At 46.3% G+C, this 23,087-nt stretch overlaps 1 long non-coding RNA gene across 1 annotated transcript; it reads left to right on the top strand.

The window, feature by feature from the left end:
* The first annotated feature begins 12,745 nt into the window (after positions 1–12,745).
* LOC144892605 (uncharacterized) lies at positions 12,746–13,937 on the top strand. The gene is made up of 3 exons (XR_013623803.1): positions 12,746–12,885; positions 13,013–13,150; positions 13,242–13,937. It is a non-coding gene; the product is annotated as an uncharacterized LOC144892605 (long non-coding RNA).
* The last annotated feature ends 9,150 nt before the right edge of the window (positions 13,938–23,087 follow it).

Below are 23,087 nucleotides of genomic sequence, written 5' to 3'. Positions count from 1 at the left end.
AGAACACAAGGATGCAAAAGAGCTTGAGCACCAAAAAGACCCAAATTAACCAGAGGATCCAAAAGACCCTTAGGACCCTGAAGACCCAAAGGAAGAGTAATTATGTCTCTTACATTGTAATTGTAGACGGTGGCTTGCAAACGGAGCCTCAATGTCGGTGTATGGAAGCGTTTTTTTTTTTATTACAATAAATACACGGCGTAGGGAGGTGAAATTCACTGAACGTGATGTGCAAAGTGCACAGAGTAATCTGAGTGTTCATTTACGTCTGTAGGATGTCAATCCAAAACACCAAAAAGACCCTTAAAGACCCTGTGGGTGCAGTGGACCTGAAAGACCCAAAATAACCCAAAGACCCAGATGACCAAAAAAGACCTGAGGACCCAAAAGATCCAGAGGACCCAAAAGGCTCAAATGACCCAAAAGACCCTGAGGACCCAAATGACACAAAAGACCCAATATCCCAAGGATGCAAAAGAGCTTGAACACCCAAAAGTCCCAAATGAACCAGAGGACCCAAAAGACCCCGAGGACTCCGGAGACCCAAAAGAACAGTAATTATGTCTCTTACATTGGAATTGTAGACAGTGGCTTGTAAACCAAGCCTCAATGTCGGTGTGTGGAAGCGTTTATTTTTAATCACAAAAATACAAGGCACAGGGAGGTGACATTCACTGAACATGATGTGCAAAGTGAACAGAGCAAATCGGGTGTTCATTTACGTCTGTAACATATCTAATAAATAAAGAAGATAAAAGCACACCTGACACTGGGCCCAGACTTTCGACTTTGGCACGCTCACGCGGCTGCACCGTCAAATAAACTGTTCCAACTCGTCATTTTTGACAGACTTTATTACTAGTTTATCATAGAACAAGTACAAAAAGTTTTAATTAAAACAAAAGCCGCGTCGATGTTACACAATGCCTAGATGCAGCTGTGCCTATAACGTCGATGTTATAGGCACAGGACATTCCTATTGATTCGATTACTTGATGTTATTTTTGTGCAAAGTGAAAATATATCTCGGCAATTTCCCGTGTGCGGCGACGAATTTTTAATATATCTCGGCATTTTCCTGTCTGTTATTTCAGGCGGTGTATGACTGACCATGCCGCGATTTAAAAAAAATATATCTCGGCAATTTCCCGTGTGTGGCGACACGTGAACGAAGCTATCTATGCTCCTCTCTCCACATTATTGTGACGACGTATAAATTAAATATTTCATCGTGACGATTGTCATCAAATGGACGAATTTTTAATATATCTCGGCATTTTCCCGTCTGTTATTTCAGGCGGTGTATGACTGACCATGCCGCGATTTAAAATATATATATATTGGCAATTTCCCATATGTGGCGACACGTGAACGAAGCTATGCTCCTCTCTCCACATTATTGTGACGACGTATAAATTAAATATTTCATCGTGACGATTGTCATCAAATGGCCGAATTTTTAATATATCTCGGCATTTTCCCGTCTGTTATTTCGGGCGGTGTATGACTGACCATGCCGCGATTTAAACAAAATATATATATCTCGGCATTTTCCCGTCTGTTATTTCAGGCGGTGTATGACTGACCATGCCGCGATTTAAAAAAAAAAAATCTCAATGGACTTGAAGTTACAGGCCTTTGAGAATTCATTTAGTTCTATAAAGGGCAACTTTCATCGGATTTTCTTCCCGTTTTTTTTCAACCCAGTCTAAAACTATGTTAGCGACTGTGAAAAATGAAATGATATATCGAATTTGATTTGAAATAAAACTGTGTGAGAGGAAGACACCACGGGCCTACAAAACAGGCCTCAAAGCTATGCGAGTTAATAAAATGGTGGATATTTGTTTATATGAAGCCTCTCCCACAATGGGTGGAGCTATGGTTCCCAGAATGGGTGGAGCTTTGAGGTTTTGTCTTCTCTGCAAGAACAAGAACAAGAAGAACAACAACAACAACAGCAGAGGGCACTCTATTAGCAGCGTCTGCGACGAGGCTAAAAACACAATGTCAGTTTGTGTTTGTACATAGATCTGTCCAACTTCATAAGTGGAGGTTTCAAAGACTAATCTTTTAACACGGATGTGTGTTGACAACAGTCTGTTTTTCAGGATAAAACAAACTCGAAAAACATTTTCTATAAAAGAGTAATTATGTCTCTTCTATTGGAATTGTAGACGGTGGCTTATAAACCGAGCCTCAAGGGCGGTGTACAGAAGCTTTTTTTATATAACAAGAAATACAAGGTGCAGGGAGGTGAAATTCGCTGCATGTGATGTGCACCACACGCAGAGTAAAACGAGTGTTAATTTACATTCATATGATGTCTAATAAATAAAGAAGATATGAGCACACGTCCACCAGGCCGAGGCTTCAGACTTTTGCATGCTCACGAGGCTGCACTGTTGAATAAACTGTTCCAACCCATTATTTTGACGGGCTTTTTACTAGTTTAGTAATAAACAAGCAAGAGCAGACACCGTCTCAGGCCACATTTCACCCACTTCCCAGCGACCTGACTCAGGCCATTAGACCCTGAGCCGCGGCATGTGTCCACTTTTATTCCCAAGCGACAATTCATTTCCGGTCATGTGCTGGTGAGAAAGTTCAATTGATGAGTGTTTTCATTTTGCAACAAATGCCAACCACATCAACGATGGTTTGCTCGGCTTCTTCTTCTTCATCATTTACTGTGCAGCACAAGGCTGCGGGGTAGCATCATTAACTGAGGGCGTGGCTGTGCTGCTGATGCAATGGCTTTTCAGGTTCGGGCAGGAATTTGTAATTTGTTCGTGGTGCCAGCGATAGGTCGCCTCCTCTTGGGAAGGACACCATGTGATAATATTTAACATCAATGAACAAGTGTGCATAATTCTAGGCCATCCTGTTAGCCCGTCTGCTCTGCTCTTTTTATCCGGTAATTTACTCATTATCTGGTATTGTACTTTGTACGTGTAGGGGTGAGTGAGTATGTGCTCGTTCTTGATTTTGTGTTTCCGGGGCACGAACATGACTGGGATCGTGCCCGGGTCAGACGTGGTACCGTGCGTGTTGTGTGATTGGTGGAGTTTCCGTTGGGTGTTTTTTTTGTGTGTGTACAAGATCGAGGCTTGTGTAAGAGCTAACATTAATCACAAAAAGACAAACTGACACATACAACACAAGATGAAAAGGGAGCGGGAGACCAGATGGGGAGAGAGAGGGAAGCACACAAGTACAACATTTGAGAGCAGGGACATCGGGAGATCTGTGGGAGGGAGAGGGCTTGGGGGGAGGAGGCACACGAAGGGGGTGGGGGGGGGAGGAGGCACACGAAGGGGGTGGGGGGGGAGGCACACGAAGGGGATGGGGGGGGGCTGGAGAGGTATAAAATGCATGGACACTGCTAGGACTTCCAGGAAAGAGGTCGGAATTTTAAAAAAGTGGATCTGGGGTAAATTAACGGGGGTTGAAAAGATCAAGGTTTTCAATGGGGGAAGATAAGAGATGGTGGTGAACAGCTGTTTTAAAGACATGGAGGGAGGAGTGGGATTGAAGAGAGTGTGGGAGTTTGTTCCAGAGGCAGGAGAAAAGAGGAATGAAAGAGTGAAGGTGAATGGAATGGTGAATGATGAACAGAGAGTCAAAATTGTTGTGCATGTGTGGGCGTAGTGTTGGAGCTCCAACGTTGTTTTTTGCTCTCCTTATCCAGTTGTTGCACCTTCCAGATTTTGCCATTCACATCACAGGTGTGTATTGCGTGGGTATTTCTACTGTCTACGGTCTCCGGTCTCCGCAGTTGGACCACCCTCTCGGCTCTTGACATGCCAGCCTCCAGTATCACTGTCGTTTGTTTGATGTCGTGTCAAGGATACGGGTCCCATCAAATTCAAATTTGTACTCAGATTGCACTTTGTACTTTTTGTACTTTTGATTGTACTTTGATTGTACTTTTCTTTTTCTTTTTTTATTGCAGGAAATAATGTGCATTTAGTTATCTGAATAAGTTATTTTTTTTTCATCAACATCTATTTGCATTAAACACAAAACTTGAGGAGACTATTTATGCATTAGAGTGGAAAATGCTAAATGTCTGAGGCGTTCGCACAGCAATGTGTACATGTGTACATGATCATGATAAAACGCATTTTTGCCAACTGGGCATCATCAGTGTTTGAAACGTTGGACGATGAGACACTCCAGTCTGATTGCTGATTTGTTCACCGATTGGCCATTACTCTTTGGCGTGAAAATCAAGCTCAGACACGACTTGACCTCTGGGTAGGTTTTAATATCATTTAGATCTGCAGTACATCCTGTAAAAATACATGCATGCAACAGGCATTAAATCAGAGCATTTCATGAGCAGCAATGGTCGATGCAATATAACAATGGTTAGCGCAGCGCATTGTCAGCGCAGCATTTGGGGCGTACATACCATTCAAACTACTGGATAATGTCACAGTGAGTTCCGCTGAAGTGTCTGCGTGCCCCGGTTGTCCCGGGTCTTATAGACGCCCCCCCCCTTCCGTAGCGAGCACCCCTGGGTTCACCTTGGTATAATTTCACTACATTCTCCCCGCCGTTAGAACTATACTGCCGCTCGGCAGGTTGCAAGCAAGCATCAGCAATAAACGAATGGGTCACGTCAATCCACGTCAGTCGGTCCACCCGTAGCGGTCGGGGCGGCGAACCTCCCTGCCAGTTCGTGTTTGGAATCTACCGGGCACGGCGTCCCCTAGCCCGGAGTCCCCCGCGTCGGAATAGCCGCCGGAGGTTGGAGTCGGAGGGGGCGCCCCTGCGCCTTCGGGCACGGGAGCGGGGGACGACGGGAGTAACAGTGGTAGTTCCATAGGGGAAGCTTCGATAGAGTCCATAGACTCGTAGACGGGTTCGTCGATATCCCTGTTGTCATCCCCACATGGGGCGAGATGGCGTACGGAGACAGTAGACTCGCGGCCATCCGCCGTTAACACGCGAGCATGCTCGGGATTAGCCTGGAGGACCTGCACCTTGTCAACAAGGGGGTGGTACTTGCTAGCGCGAACCGCTCGTTTGATATAGGCGGGCCCCGGTTCAGCGAGCCAGCTGGGTAAAGATTGGATACTGCCGGAGCTTCTAGGGTGGTGGAACAGTCGTTCGTGAGGAGTCTGGTTGGTGGCCGTACATAGGAGAGCCCGGATCGAGTTTAGAGCGGCAGGCAGCGACCACGCCCATTTATCGAGGCCTCGGCCGAGGGTCCGAAGGCTTAGCATGACGGCCCGCCATATAATCCCATTAAAGCGTTCGATCTGTCCATTAGCTTGGGGCCGGTACGGGGTGGTGTAGCTCGAAGCGACATTATGCTGGAGCAAGTAGCCCCTCACCTCCTGGGACAGGAACACCACACCCCGATCGGTATGCACGTAGGCCGGATACCCGAACATAGAAAACAAATTCTGCAGGCACCGAATAACCGTGGCAGCCGACATATCCCCGCACGTGTAAGCAAAGGGGAATCGGGAATACTCATCGACGATAGTGAGCAGATAGCGAGAGTTGCTCGACATCGGCAGCGGCCCTTTGAAGTCCATCGCCAAGCGCTCCCACGGTCTAGTAGCCCTAACGAGTGTCCCCAGAGGGGGGCTATAAAAACGCGGTTTGAGTTCCGCACAGATCACGCAATCACGGCAGATGCGGCAGATGTCCTCCATCGAGTACGGCAGATTGCCCGCGCGCACAAAATGCGCGAAGCGCGTTACCCCGGGATGACACATAGTGCTGTGCAAAGTGCGCAGCCCCTCCAAAGTTACAACCCCCGCGCAAGTGGCCGGCCTCGATAAGGCGTCAGCGACTAGGTTATCCTTCCCCGGGCGGTATTTGATGGTGTAGCAGAAGTCGGCGAGTTCGATACGCCAACGGGTGATTTTCTCATTCTTAATGCGCTGAGCATGTAAGGTGTCGTACATAAACGCAACACTCTGTTGGTCCGTGATGATTTGGAAACTCCGCCCAAGCAGATACGGACGCCATCGCCGAATTGATTCGACGATCGCGTACGCTTCCTTTTCGACAGACGAATGCCTCCGCTCGGCGGAGGTGAGAGTCCGCGAGAAGAAAGCCACAGGGCGGCCTCCTTGGGAGAGAGTCGCCGCTATCGCATGATCCGAGGCATCACTCTCCAAAACGAAAGAGGCACTCTCGTCAATCGTCGCGACAGCGGCGCCAGCAATGTCGACTTTAAGGCCCTCGAAGGCCGCCAGGGCGGCCGGGCCCATGGGGAAAGTGTCGCAGGCCACGAGGGGGCGGAGCTTTGCGGAGAAATTTTGCACCCACTTTGAGTAGTGGGCGAACAGCCCTAGAGCGCGTTTCAGCGAAGCCCGATCGCTAGGCGGAGCCATATCGAGCAAAGGGCACAGACGCTCCTTATCCGGAGAGACGGAGCCATGGGTCACGGTGTACCCCAAAAGGTCTACCGTGCGTAGAGAGTATTGACACTTCACCGCATTCATGGTTAAGCGATATTTCCGCGCGACCTCGAGGAAGCGTTTCAGATTAGCGTCGTGATGCTCCTGGTCATACCCACAAACCGTAAGATTGTCCAGATAGACAAAGACATCGGTCAAATTCTCCTTCGCAACGAGGTCATCCATAGCTCTCTGAAAACAAGCGACGCCGTTCGTTACCCCAAAGGGAAGTCTCGTGAACTGGTACAACCGCTGACCCGATTCAAAGGCTGTAAAGACGCGATCAGCCCTAGAGATGGGGACTTGATGATATGCACTACGCAGATCGAGAGTGCTATAAACGGAATACAGGGCCACCTGGCGTACCAGGGCGTCCATCCCCGGTAAGGGGTAGGCATCCAGCTGTGTAAAACGATTAATCGTCTGCGAATAGTCGATTACCATTCGCCGGCGGTGGGCCTCACTCCGCACCACTAAGACTTGGGCCCGCCACGGTGACCTACTGTGTTCTATGATACCGTCCTTCAAGAGCAGGGCCGTTTCTTCCGCAATGAATTGCGCGTCCGCGCGAGAGTAGCGCCGCGATTTGACGGCTACAGGGGTACAATCAGTGGTCAGGTTGGGGAACAGTGAGAGTGGCTCCATGTCCATTTGAGCGAGGGCGCACCCAGCGAGCGTGTCCGGCCCTCCGAAGTCTATTTCCAAACGTCCATGCCGCTTAAGGAAATCAAGTCCTAACAGAACGTCAGCGCATAAGGCCGGTAATACCATGAGATACACGTCCGGGAACGTGCGTCCGTTTATCACAAGTTTCAATCGACACGCCCCTTTTGTGCTCAACCGAAGTCCCTGAGAGGCCATGAAGATCCGGCGGGTTGTCCCGAGAACCGGCCACCCATGTTGATGCACGAGTCGCTGATCAATAAAACTATCCGTGGACCCCGTATCAATCAAAGCTTGCGCAAAAACGCCTGCGACCGTGAGCGGAATGAAGGCCTGCGCTAGGCCGGCAGACCCGGCAGGTATAGTTCCGGCCGGGCGAGAAGATCGCGCCTCGCGGGTGGATCCCACGCCGGCTGCAATCCTTCGGGCCTCAGCAGGAGCATTGAAGTCAGTTGGCTCATCAGCAGTTTCATTTGCCAGAGTGGGTGTGAGTTGGTCGCAAGAGCAGCTGCCAGATGGCGCTCGAGCCACGTGAGAAAGATTTCTGCCATCTGCAGATTCACATGCCAAAGTGGGTGCATGTAATTCGCAAAAGCTGCCGTCAGATGGGGCTCGTGTCACGTGAGAAAGATTTCTGCCATCTGCAGATTCACATGCCAAAGTGGGTGCATGTAATTCGCAAAAGCTGCCGTCAGATGGGGCTCGTGTCACGTGAGAAAGATTTCTGCCATCTGCAGATTCACATGCCAAAGTGGGTGCATGTAATTCGCAAAGTCTGTTGTCAGATGGGGCTCCTGTCACGTGCTGCGTTTGCCGCACTTCGAGAGGAATTTCCAAAGTAGGAGCATGTCGCTTGTTTGAAGTAGGCGTTCGAACGCCAGTCAAGGTCGGACGCGCTGTGACCGGTCGCATTCGCGCCATTTGTTTCGGCGGCCCGATGTATCTCACCAAGGTCGGGTGAGAAGCCAGAGGCCCGCGAGGAGGAGAGCGGCTCTTCAAAGCTGAGCAAGGCGGCCCGTCCGGCACTCGATCCGTTGGCTCCGCGATGAGCCCATTCAAGGTCGCTCGGGAATGCGTGCCCCGAGCGGCCTTTCTGCAGACCTTTGCAAAATGGCCCTTGGTGGAGCACAGGTGACATGTCGCCTCTCGGGCCGGGCATTCAGAGCGAGGATGCTGCCGATTTCCACAAAAATAACATTTTGCATACCGGGCAGGCCGTGGCCTGGCAGCGGCGGCAGCAGTGAGCCCGGAAGCGGAGTCCGCTTCCGGAGCTCCCAGAGACTCGGCCGTCGTGGGGGTCGGGTCCTCCTCCGTATCCTCGGCGGTAGCCCTCTCAGGTCGCGCGAGTTGCGAGGTCCCCGCCACGACTCGTGGGTGATCATATGCGGTCAATTGTTCTCAGGCATCTGTGTATACGCGTGCCAGCCGTAGTGCTTCTGTAAATGTCAGCTCCGCGACCTCCAAGAGACGGAGCCGCAAGACTCCAGAACTAATTCCGGAGATGAATGAATCTCGGAGCAAATCGTCCTGCACTTGCTCGTGGGTCCGGACGTCCTGCACGCAGTCTGCCAATAGGTAGCGCAACTCCTGCGCGAAGCGATCGATCGATTCAGACGGTTGCTGTCGCCGCTGAGAAAGTTGATGCCGGCCGTGTACAGCGCACCGTGTCTTTACGTAGAGGCGCTTCAGCTCGGCTAGGGCCGTAGCGTACGTCCCAAATCGAGAAATGTTCTTGAAAACAGTGTGATGGACCTTGGACTGTAACACGGACAGCTTAATCGCAGCGGTGGGCTCTGTCTCGTGAGCCGCAAAGTAATTCTGCAGCGTGTTGAGCCAATGAGCAAACTCCGATGCAGATCCCTCAGCTTGAGGGTCGGCTCCGAGAATCGGTACCACGATCATCTTGTGGTCAGCCAATCCGGCGATCTAAATGATATTAAATGTCGTGAAAATCAAGCTCAGACACGACTTGACCTCTGGGTAGGTTTTAATATCATTTAGATCTGCAGTACATCCTGTAAAAATACATGCATGCAACAGGCATTAAATCAGAGCATTTCATGAGCAGCAATGGTCGATGCAATATAACAATGGTTAGCGCAGTGCATTGTCAGCGCAGCATTTGGGGCGTACATACCATTCAAACTACTGGATAATGTCACAGTGAGTTCCGCTGAAGTGTCTGCGCGCCCCGGTTGTCCCGGGTCTTATAGACGCCCCCCCTTCCGTAGCGAGCACCCCTGGGTTCACCTTGGTATAATTTCACTACACTCTTCTCCAGCCCGAGCACTGACGTGACATTGGGTCGTTAAAGGCCCTGTCTTTAACACTGCAGAGAACTGTCTGTGGGCGGAGGCAGCGCTTAAGTGCCCTTCACCCATTGGATGACGGCACATTAAAGTCAAAGTGATGATTTCCTTTTATCTTTTGCCAGATTGCCCTTGTTAAAATGCTTTGGTTGTTTGCATTAACATAGGCATGGTGTTATGTGGTCGTCGACACTCGCAAATTCGCATTAATCTGGTAATAGCATGAATAATGAGACTAATTTGTGGTCCCAAAACAATGAAGGCCACCTTTTGTTGCCTTATAGCCTGCATTAAATCCCATTAATTAGACTTTTTCCACCTTTATTTACATATAGTAACCCACCACTTCCAAGTGAACAACAGATTCTACAAATTTCAGAAAATAATTAATAAGACAAAACAAGCTGTCATGGTTGGATACGTGTCCATATAATATATCTATTAATGTATGTATATATATATATATATATTAGACAGGTCCATGCCAGGCAGAAATGGCGCCGTTTTCCAGTCAAGGTTTTCTCAGTGGATTTATATACTTTTGATCATACTCTGTCGAATAAGCTTGTGGGCCACCCTGAAATTTGCCTCAAATCCAAGATGGCGGCCAAAAATCCAAAATGGCCACCAGAATAGCTAAAATAGTATTTCTGAGAGTTGCTTTTACCCATAGATGATTTTTTTTCAACTGATTGTGGCCTATTATGATAAAGAAAGATAACTCAGTCATAACTCAGCCATAAAAATTAACAATCGGTACTTTATTAACAAAATGGCCGCCGGGCAACTTCCGTATTACGGAAACTGCTATAACTTCAGTTCCGAGTGTGATATGATTATAATTTTGGTGTCCAGTCATATGTTTTTGGGGTCAAGGAATCCATATTTGTACTTTTTATTTCAGTGAAATATATATTACAATACATTTTGATTCAATTTCTTGGTTTCCATTTCAGATTCCTTGAATCCGGATGCAAAGAAATGATTCCATGAATGCGGACGCAAAGAAATGATTCCATGAATCCTGGCTTAGCAGATACAGTGAATCCTCATAAAATTACTACATAAAGACAAAACTTTTTTGGCACAGGAGAAAAGGGTTGCACAATGGCATCCACGCCGATTTTGAGTTTAGCAAGGGGCGACAAACCGTTGTGCTGCCTCTGTAATGAAACTATTAAGGACGTTGAGTCAGCTTATAATATGACTGAGGAGGGATTGCAGTCTATTCAAGAATTAGCGGGAAGATGGGTTAAAGTTGACAAGAGTCTGTGTACTCAGGCACCATATGCTGAATTTCAATCAGCCGCTGTGAGACTATCTAGTGCAGGCCATGATGTCAAGATTCATGAGAACTGTAGATCACATTTCGGAACAGAATTGCCCGAAAGGAAGCCCAGTCTCGCAAACTTCCCGTTTCCAGTTCAGAGAATATTCATGAGTCGAATGAACCAGTTGCTGCTCCCGCGTATAGGATACGCAGGGGGTCACTTGAGAAAAAGCAAATCTGTTTCGTGTGCAACGTGGATACGAAAGATGACAGTAAACCGTACAATAGTGGTGGTCTTGGTAGATGCTCCGAGAAGAATGCTGTCAGTAAAGTAGAACGTTCAAAGGACATGAAAATCAAAGATGAAGGAGATAAGTTCCATGATGCAGCGAAGCGACTCGATGTTATTCTGAGTGGAGCATCATATGACATGTTTGCAGTTGATGTGTACTATCATAAAAGTTGTTATGACAATTTTACCTATGCATATGATAGAAAGTTGCTGTCAGCGGATGCAGCAGAGAAGGATAGATTAGCTACCGAGGTTATGGACAGCTTTTTCAAACTGTTTCACCGCATGGTAGTCAAGGATCAAAAGGCGTATTTCCTGAGAGAATTGATTGAGGACATAAAGGAGATCAGTGAAGACAATGAACTTGAGGACCCTCCGATTTCAAAAACCTGCATGTTGTAAAAACGACTGACTGAGAAATTTGGTGACGCCATCGACTTCCACTTGTTTGGGAACCGGCTAGTTGTCCATTCCACTGCGGTCAATCCGATATCGTATTCTGCGGCTACAATTGAAGGAAATGGTCTACGTGAATCTGATTTGACAATAGCATTTTCAAAGCTGATTCGTCGTAAACTTTCACAGAGGTATGATATCAAATGGCCCCTTGAACCAGATGAGCTGTTTGATCTACTCGATAGTCACAGACCTCTTCACTGTATCTTCAATGCCATTTCTTGGTCAATCAATCCCAGGAGATCTACAAACGCATTTGGGTATGCTACGGCTACAAGCAACGCTGAAGCGGAGAAAATTTCAGCTATAACTCAGAGCTGGGAAAAAATGGTCAAAGGTGAGCGATCACCATTAGGAACTGCTTTGAGTTTGACCATACATAGAATCACTGGTAGCAAAGAGGCAACTACTCTCTTGAATCGATGTGGCGTTGGAATACCATACACAGATGTCCGTGACTTGAACAATAATTGGGCAAAGTCCATCAGCATGGAGCACAAGAAGATGCTACCTCCAGGTTTCGTCAAGGGTCGAAGTGTACATATAACATTTGATAACTCAGATGGTAAACAGCAGACGCTGACGGGAGCCCAAACTACTCATCACACAACTGGTACAATATTCCAGGCTGTACATGCTGATGATACCGCCGCTGGCAACACTTCAAAACTTAAACAGTCCAATATCATTGAGCAAGAGGAGCCTGACTATGGAGCATCCAAAATCCCTAAGAAAAGAGCACCCCCTCCATCCTTTCCCGACTTCAATGATGACTACAGAGATTCACAAGTGTTACACGATGCTCTGGAACGGAATATTGCTTGGGTTCTCGTTGGTACTGTTGGTGACGACTGCCTAGAAGAATACTTTCCTGAGATTGATAAAGACGTGCTGGGACCTGTAGGTTCTTGGACTTCATTCATGAAAACTGTGACTGATTGCTCCACTACAAAGTGCAAGTTGGAGTATCTTCCTGTCGTTCCATTGCCCCCGGGAGACAATGTGATTAAATGGTACATGGACATGATAGTACAGATTGCTGAAGATCTTGAACTGGACTATATTTTTGCACATGCAGATGAGGCAATCAACAGCAAAATGTTGATCATTTCATGGCTATATCAGCATCAGGAGAGGTATGACAAAATAATACCACTCATGGGAGGATTCCATACCATTCTGGTGAACCTCAAGATTCTCTTCAAGAAGTATGGATGTCTTGGTTTGAAGGACTGGTGGGTAGATGCCGGAGCTATTGCCGATGGTTCTGTTGCTCAAGCATTTGAAGGACGTCACTACGCTCCTGGGTCTGGGTGTGGTACCAGTGTCTCAAGCAAAACATTGAGTATCCTTCTATCACTGACAGAGGATGGGAAAATACAGATGATGGTATCAGGCCAATATGGTTTACCTGCCCGCAACTCCCTCCAAGCCTCTCCAAGAAAAAGAGCAAGAAAAGACAAATTCAAAGTAAGTATACTAAAAATATATCATTACTTTGATCATTGCTTTTCGTTCCTGTCATAAAGTTCCTCCAATGTATTCCCACTGGCAGTGCATTCATCCAGATTAAATATGTGTAACCTTCCACTTACAGGTCTCGCGGAGTATGATGCAGATTTAGAAGATGCAGTAGAAGAGAGAAGCCAGCCTTCAAGGAAGAAGAGACACAGGAATACAAGCAGAAAACATGTACAAGACAGTGAAGTTCACTGTAGAGAAAGAGAAAAGCAAGGTAGATAAGTCCAAAATGCAATCGTAATTTTGTTATTTTTATATGATTTACTGTTTTGAATCCCGACTATATCCATTCACATTTTTTATAGGTATCGGTGGGGCAGAAGAAAGAGCAGAAGAATCTGAAGTTGATGAAGAGTACCAAGGAGATGGGGAAAATTCGGAGAGCACCATGGAACAACTTTCTTCGGATACCTGTGGACTTTATTCAGACTTTCAGAGTGAAGAGAGTGATCTTGATCTTGATCTTAGTAACTGAGGATTATGTGCCTTTTGAACAACATATTTTTCCCAAAGCATAACCAAAGCCGGGGATCATATTGAATGGGAATTCAGATACATTTTATAAACCTGTGTAGTTTGGTAGACGAAGCAAAACTGACTAGGAGCCGTTCAGCGGCAGCCATCTTGGATTTATTGTTCATCCATGATTTAGGGGATGATCTATTGAGCTAGTGTCATGATAAACCAACTAAATGGATAACCAGACTTTGGAAACCAAGAAATTGAATCAAAATGTATTGTAATATATATTATGGAGCACAAGACATGACTGAATCTGCCACATCGGTGGCCAGTATTGGCAGCCATCTTAGATTTCTTTATGAACCAATGATTTCACTGAAATAAAAAGTACAAATATGGATTCCTTGACCCCAAAAACATATGACTGGACACCAAAATTATAATCATATCACACTCGGAACTGAAGTTATAGCAGTTTCCGTAATACGGAAGTTGCCCGGCGGCCATTTTGTTAATAAAGTACCGATTGTTAATTTTTATGGCTGAGTTATGACTGAGTTATCTTTCTTTATCATAATAGGCCACAATCAGTTGAAAAAAAATCATCTATGGGTAAAAGCAACTCTCAGAAATACTATTTTAGCTATTCTGGTGGCCATTTTGGATTTTTGGCCGCCATCTTGGATTTGAGGCAAATTTCAGGGTGGCCCACAAGCTTATTCGACAGAGTATGATCAAAAGTATATAAATCCACTGAGAAAACCTTGACTGGAAAACGGCGCCATTTCTGCCTGGCATGGACCTGTCTATATATATATATATATATATATATATATATATATATATATATATATATATATATATATATATATATACATACATATATATATATATATACATATGTATATATGACGTTGGCTCTGTCTCGTCAGAGACAGATATATATATATATATGTATATATATATATATGTATACCTGGCTATATATATATGATAAGTGTATATATATATGTATATATATATATATGTATATATATATGTATATATATATATATATATATATGTATATATATATATGTATATATATATATATAATTATATATGTATATATATATGTATGTATATATATTATATATATGTATGTATATATATTATATATATGTATATATATATATATATATAATTGCAAAACACACCTGAACAAAGTGATCAAACTCCACTGACTGGGTCTTCAGTCGAAGTTCTCAGCATCATCCCGTTTCGGCCCTTCAACCTCGATACGGTCAGCCAAGGTGGGCCAGCAGGGCTACATACGCCTCCACATGCAGCAACTACACTTGGATGCATACATACCCCCACCCCTAGTCAGCGAGAACACAAACTACAAAACAACATCTTCCATTCCCAAAATCCACAGTACTGAAAAAAAAAACATGGTCAAACACCCACCCACCCAACCACCCACCCTTATAACCTTCACCACACAACAACAAAACACACAACAGAACACACACACAACCAACTAGCCTCATAACACTGCTCAAAGCAACAACCATAAACACCTCAATTTCTGTTTCACTCTCAGTCACTACGTACCCTTTTTGGGCTGAAAGAGCCACCACAAACTCCACCTCCACCGACACCATTCGACCAGCCTCCATGAACTTCCTCCATATCCAAAGTGAGCCTTTCAAGGCAGACTGTGCCACTCTCTCACACATCCTCCTTATTTCTGTCCCACACACTCCAATTCGAGCAAGAATGCAGAAAGGAAATTGCCAATATATCCTCTACACCCCACCTCAAATGGCTGACAAGAAACTCGCCAACCCTTCTCCCGACACTCTGCCTCCAGCTCACTGTACTTTCCTCTCTTCCTCTCGTGCACCTCCTCCATCTTCTTTTCCCAAGGTACAGACAATTCCCCGAAGATGACCTGTCTTTTTGCACCTGACCATATGACATTGTCAGGCTGCAACCTTGTCACACAGATCTCCTCTGGGAATACCAATTGTGGCTTTAGGTCTGCCACCACCTGCCAATCACAAGCATCTGACAGCCCTCTTGCTTTCCACCTCCTCCTCTTTCCATCTCTTACCACTTGGCTCTCTTTGACAAACAACACCTCTCCCCCATCGGTCTCCTTCTCCACTCTTCTCTCTCTCTCGATCTCAGCACCCCTTGTTGCTGCACCATCTGCACTTCCACCGCCAGCACCTGATCATGCCCGCCATGATCCAGGTCCAGAGCCATGATCCATGATCCCCATTCCAGAGCCAGGTACCTCAGCTACTGAATTAATATATCAAGTGTAATGTGCATTCTCCTAAGATCTCCTGTCACACCAATTACAAAGGATGTAAATTATTTCTTGAATATTCTGAATTACAAGTCATGCTCCAAGTTCCATCATCTAATTTGTAACATTATGAGTTCATATTTTTTTTAAACCCCACCTTTAGAGGCCATTTTTCCCCGCAAAGCGGGGGTTGGCCTTTTTCGGGCACCGCGGTTGTTGTTGTTTTTTGTTGGTCCCCTTTTTGAAGCAATGTTTTACGGCCGGATGCCCTTCCTGCCGCCAACCCTGTTTGTCGCCTTTCACGACACACAGGGAATTACCAGTGAACTGGTACTCAATTAGCCGACCTCGGAATGATGACCGGCTGAGTCAACCCCCCTGGCGTTAATTCAGCGATCGACCGGGATTCTAACCCAGGATCCTAGGATCCTAAGCTGGCACCCTAGCCGATAAGCCAACACCAGGCTAACATTATCAGTTCATAAATTACCCAAAAACGTCTCTCTTACCTGTATATATACCTGCATGTTGTCATCTCTCTTACCTGTATATCTTGGCTCTTACCTGTGTGTGTATATATATATATATATATATATATTGTTACGGAAACGGAGTACGGCGCTCCCCCTTAGCGGGGGGGGGGGGGGTTAATCCCCCTTCTATTTGCACTGGCCGTCTCCGATCCTGAAGCTACCCCGCTCCCTTGTGGGGCGGGATTGCCCGAAGCGATTGGTCAAGGGATTCCCGTACACCTCTGGCAATCCCTCCACAAGGCAGGTGGGCAACTTTGCTCGAGACCACGGACAAGATGGTATTTTGCCGAGCGGTTTTTAGCAGCCCGCCGCTCGAGCCATTAACAAATACTAAACCCGATTCGTATGCGTCGGCCAAATCGTGCCACAGGTATTCAATGGGGAAATCACAAAGACGATCGGACGAGCATGAAGAAGAAGACGAAGGTAGGAAATAACAGGATTTATTATTATGTACACAAGACTAAAGGAAGAAAAGCAATCAAAGTAATATACAGAAAATGGAAGGAGCAGAAGGACACAGAGCAATTTCTAGCTTATCTATACAGTCTTACTTATTACCCAGACAGAACACAGACAAACAAACGACAGTCAGACTTACACGAATGGGGGAATGAAGGCAGGAACGAATGGCTGGAAGGATACGAAGGTGGGACCACAGGGCACAGCAAACGGGTCCGCTCGGGGCGGGAAGCGAAGAGCCGGCAGCTCCTTGTATTCAGCTTTACACCGCACACCGGTAGGGTCACTCGCTGCCCCGTCAGGGCTTCACTCGGCTGGTTGAAGCGGCTCTCTGCAGAAATCCCTTGGTTCAGAACTCAGCTGGGTCACACATCTGCTGGGTCACGCATCTGCCACATCTGCCGCATCTGCCGCATCTGCCGCATCTCCCCGAAAAGGCTTGGGTGGGCGCTTCAAGATCAATGCGCGCCACGCCCGGGATGGTATCTCATGAACCCTGGTTGGCTGGTGGGGGCTCGCTGGCTCCACCTTTTGATGATGATGGGCGGGCAACGCCCTTGATGTAGCTCCTCACCCTTCTTCTCCGAGGCTTGACCACGCCGTAATGGCGGCAAATGCAGTTGGCAATAATGCAGTTGGCAATGAAGGCTTTGGGGGAATTTGAAAAAGGGGATCTATCTTATTCGATTCGGTGCAATGCAGTGTCAACTAATGGGCAACAGAGCCTTAAACTGGAACACATAATAAAGAAATAACTATTTAGAAGGGTATATGATTTTCTACGTGCATGCGATGGACTAACTAAGGGGACGACCTTTGACCTTTACACAAATGGAGGTATTTACAAAGATCATGACATTACTTACAGAGGGTGATATTTACAAACACAGGATTCTCAAATCTGCAACAATATATATATATATATATATGTCGAGATCATGCCTTTTATTGTGCCTTATGTAATTGTGGTTTGCATTTAATAGTGGTTGCTTTGTGAAAAGGATTAAGCTTACTATGTTCCCTCTTGTTTTGAACTATGTTTTATTGTCCAACTGTGCCAAAAAATGTAGAAAGATAGTGAAACCGCTTGCTCCGTTAGACCCCCTCGTGAAAACGCGTCTGTCTGTCCTTGACCAAAAGCCAACATGGAAGATAAGTTTTGAGAATGTCACGGTGCTCTTTCTCCCTCCCGCATCTTGCCCTTTGCTCATGCCAAAGAAGATAGGTTCTCGGGGGGGGGGGGGAGATGTCGAGCCAGTTTTTCCTTTGTCCGTGCTCATTTTTCAGCGGAGATTTTTTGTATAATTTTGTGTATATAAAGAAACTCTTGGTTGCCAATTTTCTAGGAGTGTATGTGGCCATGCTGTTCAATTGTGAATGGTATGACTCTTACACCCTCCACAGCGCTGTGATATTGGTTCATCATTAAATCTTGTTATCTCTTGAACTCAAGGTGTGGAACATGGTTCTATTCTCGTCAGTTTTGGTGTCAGAAGTGGGATCCGACTCTGAGCGATATTTGGGAGGCAGACCCTGTGGGGACTCAGCGGAGAGGCTGGCCAGCACTGATTCGATTAACGTGAGTTTTCATACTGAGGGGTCTTTCCAAATTGAGCTCCGTTTACTCACTCAGGCTGTCTGTCTTCCATTTCGTCGTTCCGTGCTTGGATCACGAACAAATTGGAATCTGGTGTGTAAGTACAGGCCTATTTGGCTCGGGTAACAAGTTGTCTATTGATGAACCAAGAAATGGGGGTCAGTTAGCAAAAAGGGGGGACTTCTTGGTAAAGCCAAGAACTTCCCAGGCAGGGCAGTCTAGAGACAAGATGGAGTTGATGGGGTTGATAGTAACCAGAGAAAGTATTGGCTGCGGACTAACGGAGGGGACCCAAGGAGGATGGCCAGGATAAGTGTTAAGCTAAGTTAAGAAGGGAGAACCCCTTTAGGAAAGCCCTGGCATGGGTGATAAGTTAGACAAGTTAGAAGCGCTATACAAGCATTGACCGCGAGTTAGCGCCGCGGGAGGACCGGATTAGGGAAATATCGGCGCGGTAAACTAAAAGGCAGGATTTTTCGGTGGATGGCCTCGGGGCGCTTCCTTGCGCCTTGTACGCATCACGAGCTGCTTCTTGCAAATGGGGGTCGTGCTGCCGTGCGCTGGGAGCGACCGCCTGGGCGCATGGACGGGAAAATGTTCCGTGCACGTTAATTAAATATCTTAAGGGAGATTAAGGTATGTCGGAGTAATACTCAATCTGAAGTAAACTAGAATGATTTGAGTTCTGGAGACGGAGTGCGTGTATTCGACGCATTCGGGTGGCCGAGTCAGGCGAATAAAGGATTAAAATGAGCCAGGTAAGATGCGGCTGGTTGCACCTTTATAAGGATATGGAAGAATAAGGATAAGAATGGGTAATAGATATTGGTGTTAAGAATACTCCGGCGTGAGTACTGTGTTAAGAGAAGGGTATTAGAGATCGGGGGGGCGGCCCGATCTTCGACCCGCTGGAGGGACTAGCCCAAGGAAGGTAGGACGATGAGTATTTTAAGTTAAGCTACGCACTGGATGTGTGTATCTGATAACCCCCCCCCCCCCCCCCCCCCTCAAGGCCTTCTTTGTCCTGTCTCAGGATTTAAGGCATGCACATCCGGTGCAGTTTTTACCCAAAGGAAGGAGTTCTGACAATATGCTATAGATAGGTCAAGTATTAGCTCTTTCTGGACAAGAGATGAGGTTAGATCTGGAGAAATAAAACAGAGAGGATTATAATGTACGAGGTGTGTGGAATCCAGCTGTGAACACGCGAGCCGAGACATGCAGGCAGGTTACCGGGGCAACGGAGTAGCTGCCTCGCGGGGAACAGCGAGGTGGGACGGAATCGAGACACGAATGCGGACCATGCTGTGCACAAGCAGGGGACGCATTCGTGTGTGTGAACAATGCGAGTGATGAGGTGGCTTGAAGTGATGTGTTGGAGTGAGCACATGTATGTTGTGTGCTGAGTGGAAGCGGTGCTGCATTGTCGAGCATGCTTCCAAGGAAGACTTTGGGATGCTAGAGTTGGAAGCGTTTTTGTTTTGTATCTCAAGGGAGATATTGGTTATTTCTTATATGTGGAAATAGGAAATGTTTATGTGATTTTTGGAGAAGGATAAATTAAACTGGAATCAGAAAAGCGCAGGTACCAGATAGGAGAAAGGCAAGAGAAGTGCTGAGACTTCAAGAGCAGAGGAAGAAGCAGATAAAGCACAGGAAGAAAGAAATCCAGGTAGAAACCAAGGGATGGATAGGCTCACAGCAAGGGGCCAGGTAAGTTCACAGGTAGGTAGGATTGGAGTGTGCATGAGTGTGCATGAATTTATACTGTATTGTATGGAGAATGAAGGGTCAGTCACATGGTATGTGTGTATAAGGGAATGAATGATCTGTCATTGCAGCGTGTATTTGTGTTTATTGTGTGTGTGTCATTGATGTGTGTCATTGATTGACAAGGGGTTCCCCAAATTGCCTGCAGGCGTTGGGCAATCCGGATGAGTACTTTGGAATGATATTATTTATATGACTGTTGTGAAGGTGAAAATTGATTAAGTAAATTTGGGGAAGAAATAAAAGGTATCAGTTTAGATTTTGAGATGCCATGTGGGACTCAGTCTGCTGGGGAAAATTGGCAGGGAATAATGAGTATGTTATGGAGAGCATGTGTAGACAGGGCTTTAAAACAAGTGTTCAATTACATCCCCACATTAACGGCTCTCCAGATGTAGCAAGGGAGAATGGGAGTAAAAGTCAAAAATGATAGGCTGTCAACCGACTGGGTGTTTATTCAACGGCATGGCCGGGGCTTGTATTTGGCCGACTTGGGATGGCAGAATGCGTTGAATGAAGGCAAGAATGACATGTGATGCTGGCGTGAGTCCAATCGGAAGGATGGATGGTTATGGTTTCACCCGGTCTGTTTATCTGTCTGTCTGTCCGGACACGGAGCTCTTGGGGAGAGCCAGGATGGGTTGGGGTGACCAAGATGAATGTGGACAATATATTAATTGTTTGCCATTGTGAAAATTTTGCCCTCGATTTGGGACGAAGACATATGGCATTTGCTGTCCGGCTCATTGATACTCCTATGTGATGCGGGGTATGTGTGTGGTGATGGTGTCTGGGGCCTCGGGGTTTGCCCCTGCCTATTTGCCGGTCCGTCTTGGCTGTCTGTTACATTTGACCCTCAGAAAAGGTTTCGTGAAAGGGGTTACACTTGATGGGCCAACTTATGGACAGGAACATGGAATTTGTACAGAATGCAGGCGATAACCCACCTGTGTCTATCTCTGTGTGTGTGTGTCCGTATTTGTCTGGCTTTCTGGCTGTCCATGGAGTCATGTCTTTGAACACTGATTTTGAGGGAGTTGCGGGTGTGCCATGGAGTTGCAGGTGCGGACCAAAGCGGTGTCCGCGGTGTCTACTGGGGGTCGAATGTCACTCCCTCAGTGTCTGCAGACTTGTCGTTCGGCAGTGTCGAAAGACAGGTTCGATTGTCGGTCTGTCTGCTTGATTTTCGGGTCTCACTCTGAGTATATGGTATATACTCTGAGTATATGGTCGTTTTCTGTTTTGTGCTTTAATGGTGGTTGATTTGACTTCCCTGAAAGGGGGACAATAAATATTTGGTGTTAGCTGTTGTCATTTCGGATGTTTGCAGTTGTAATGTGGAGCCAGTCTGTCTGTCCGACTGGGTGTGTCTGACTGCGTCTGCAGATATGGATCAAGGAGAAGCAGTGTCTGCGGTGTCTGTTATGGTGTCGAATGTCATTCACTGTGTCTGCTGACGTGTCGTGTGACTATGGTGACTATGATGGTGTGTCCTGGCGGGAAGAATCGTGGCAGCCTACAGATTTGAATGGAATGGCCTCTGTGAGACCATCCTGTTAGTACGTTGGGGGTTCGTCTGTCTGTCTGTCTGTGAATGGAAACTCAGAAAATTGAACTGGACTTCGACAGAAGGCAGGTGGGTGGTCACCTGCTGTGAATTGTGGTGGAACATTTGTGATGTCCCCTAATACGAGGGGACGAATTGGTTTGTAAATGTGTTGTGCAGGTACTTTCTCTGTAGGTAGCCAAATTCTACCTGGGGTAAGTCAAGGTGGAGGGGAGTTGTCTCTGATGCCTTGCTCCACGGGGCAGTACTATTGTTGTCAAGTCTCATGTAATCTTGGTTAACGTATATCTACGGACAAGAGCTGCACTTTATTTTAGTAAGTGACTGGGAAAGTTTGTTTTAAAAAGTGCCAGTGAAGTTGTTTAGAGTTATGGAGGTCACAGCTCGCTGGAACCTCTTTGTTTATGTTTGGCTGGCTTACACTGGCTAGTGTATGGGAAAAGGGGGACTGAAAATGCTTTGATTTTTCGTGGATTGCCCATTGGGCATGTTTAGAATTTAACAGAGTGGTGGAGGTCTGTGGAAATATGAATCCAATGTTTGATGGATACCGTGTCGGTGTGCTCTGAGTTCGAAGGAAGATGATGCGATTATTTCAGATTTATCATAGTTAAATTTGAGAAAGTTGATTTGAAGCCAGGATTTATTTCAGTGATGCAGTCCGTCAGGATAGAGTTGAGCAGTGGATTTGTGTCTGTCAGAGGTAAGATTTGAACCAAGAAAGGGCGGTGCCGGTAATGTTAAAGGTGCGATTCCAGGGAGGGCTATTCGGGTACTTTGAAGTGATTTACATCGGAATGCATCTCATGGAGGACTCCCGCTGTTCAAGGAAGGAAAGGTGTGAAATAGTGACGTCATCCTCGCTGGAAATGTGGTTGGGAATGGCAGGATTGACGCGAGAGTCACAGTGGGTGAAAAAATTGACCAACATGAGAATTAGGTCTATTTCAATAAATAGATCAGGTTATTTTCTTTTTATTATTTGTTTATTGGGCAGCTATTGGGCCAGAGGCTAAAACAGGTGTCTGCAACAGGTGCATGGGATGCTAAGAGAGGTATTAGAGGACATTGGATTAACTTTAAATTGAAATGAAAATTGAAAAGGTGGATTAGGAAAATGAGTTTGTTCAAATAATCGTGGCATCTGTGGGATGCAACAATTTTGTGCCAGAATAGTGTATGGGGAACCGTCATCTGGGAAGCGTCGTTAAATGGCAGTAGGTTTAGACAGGTATTGAAAGGGTTCGTGCAATGTCATTTTGGGGCACCACTCGACACAAGAGTGGTAGAGAGCTGAAGTGAATTCTGCCAATATGGTGCAATAGGGTGACAACTGAGTTTTGTTTGGAAAACTATTTGTTTGCAATCTTGGTTCGTACAAAGCTGGCAAAGAGATTATGCCAGTCTGAGGGAGTTTGTGTCCTTTGGATGGGAGCTGGAGCCTTGTAGGGTTGGGGCTTG

Source organism: Myxine glutinosa, chromosome 6 (assembly GCF_964187855.1).
Source record: "Myxine glutinosa chromosome 6, kmMyxGlut1.1, whole genome shotgun sequence".
Classification (NCBI taxonomy): Eukaryota; Metazoa; Chordata; class Myxini; order Myxiniformes; family Myxinidae; genus Myxine; species Myxine glutinosa.
The sequence above is the reverse complement of the archived record's forward strand: the minus strand, read 5'-3'. Positions and strand labels throughout refer to the sequence as shown.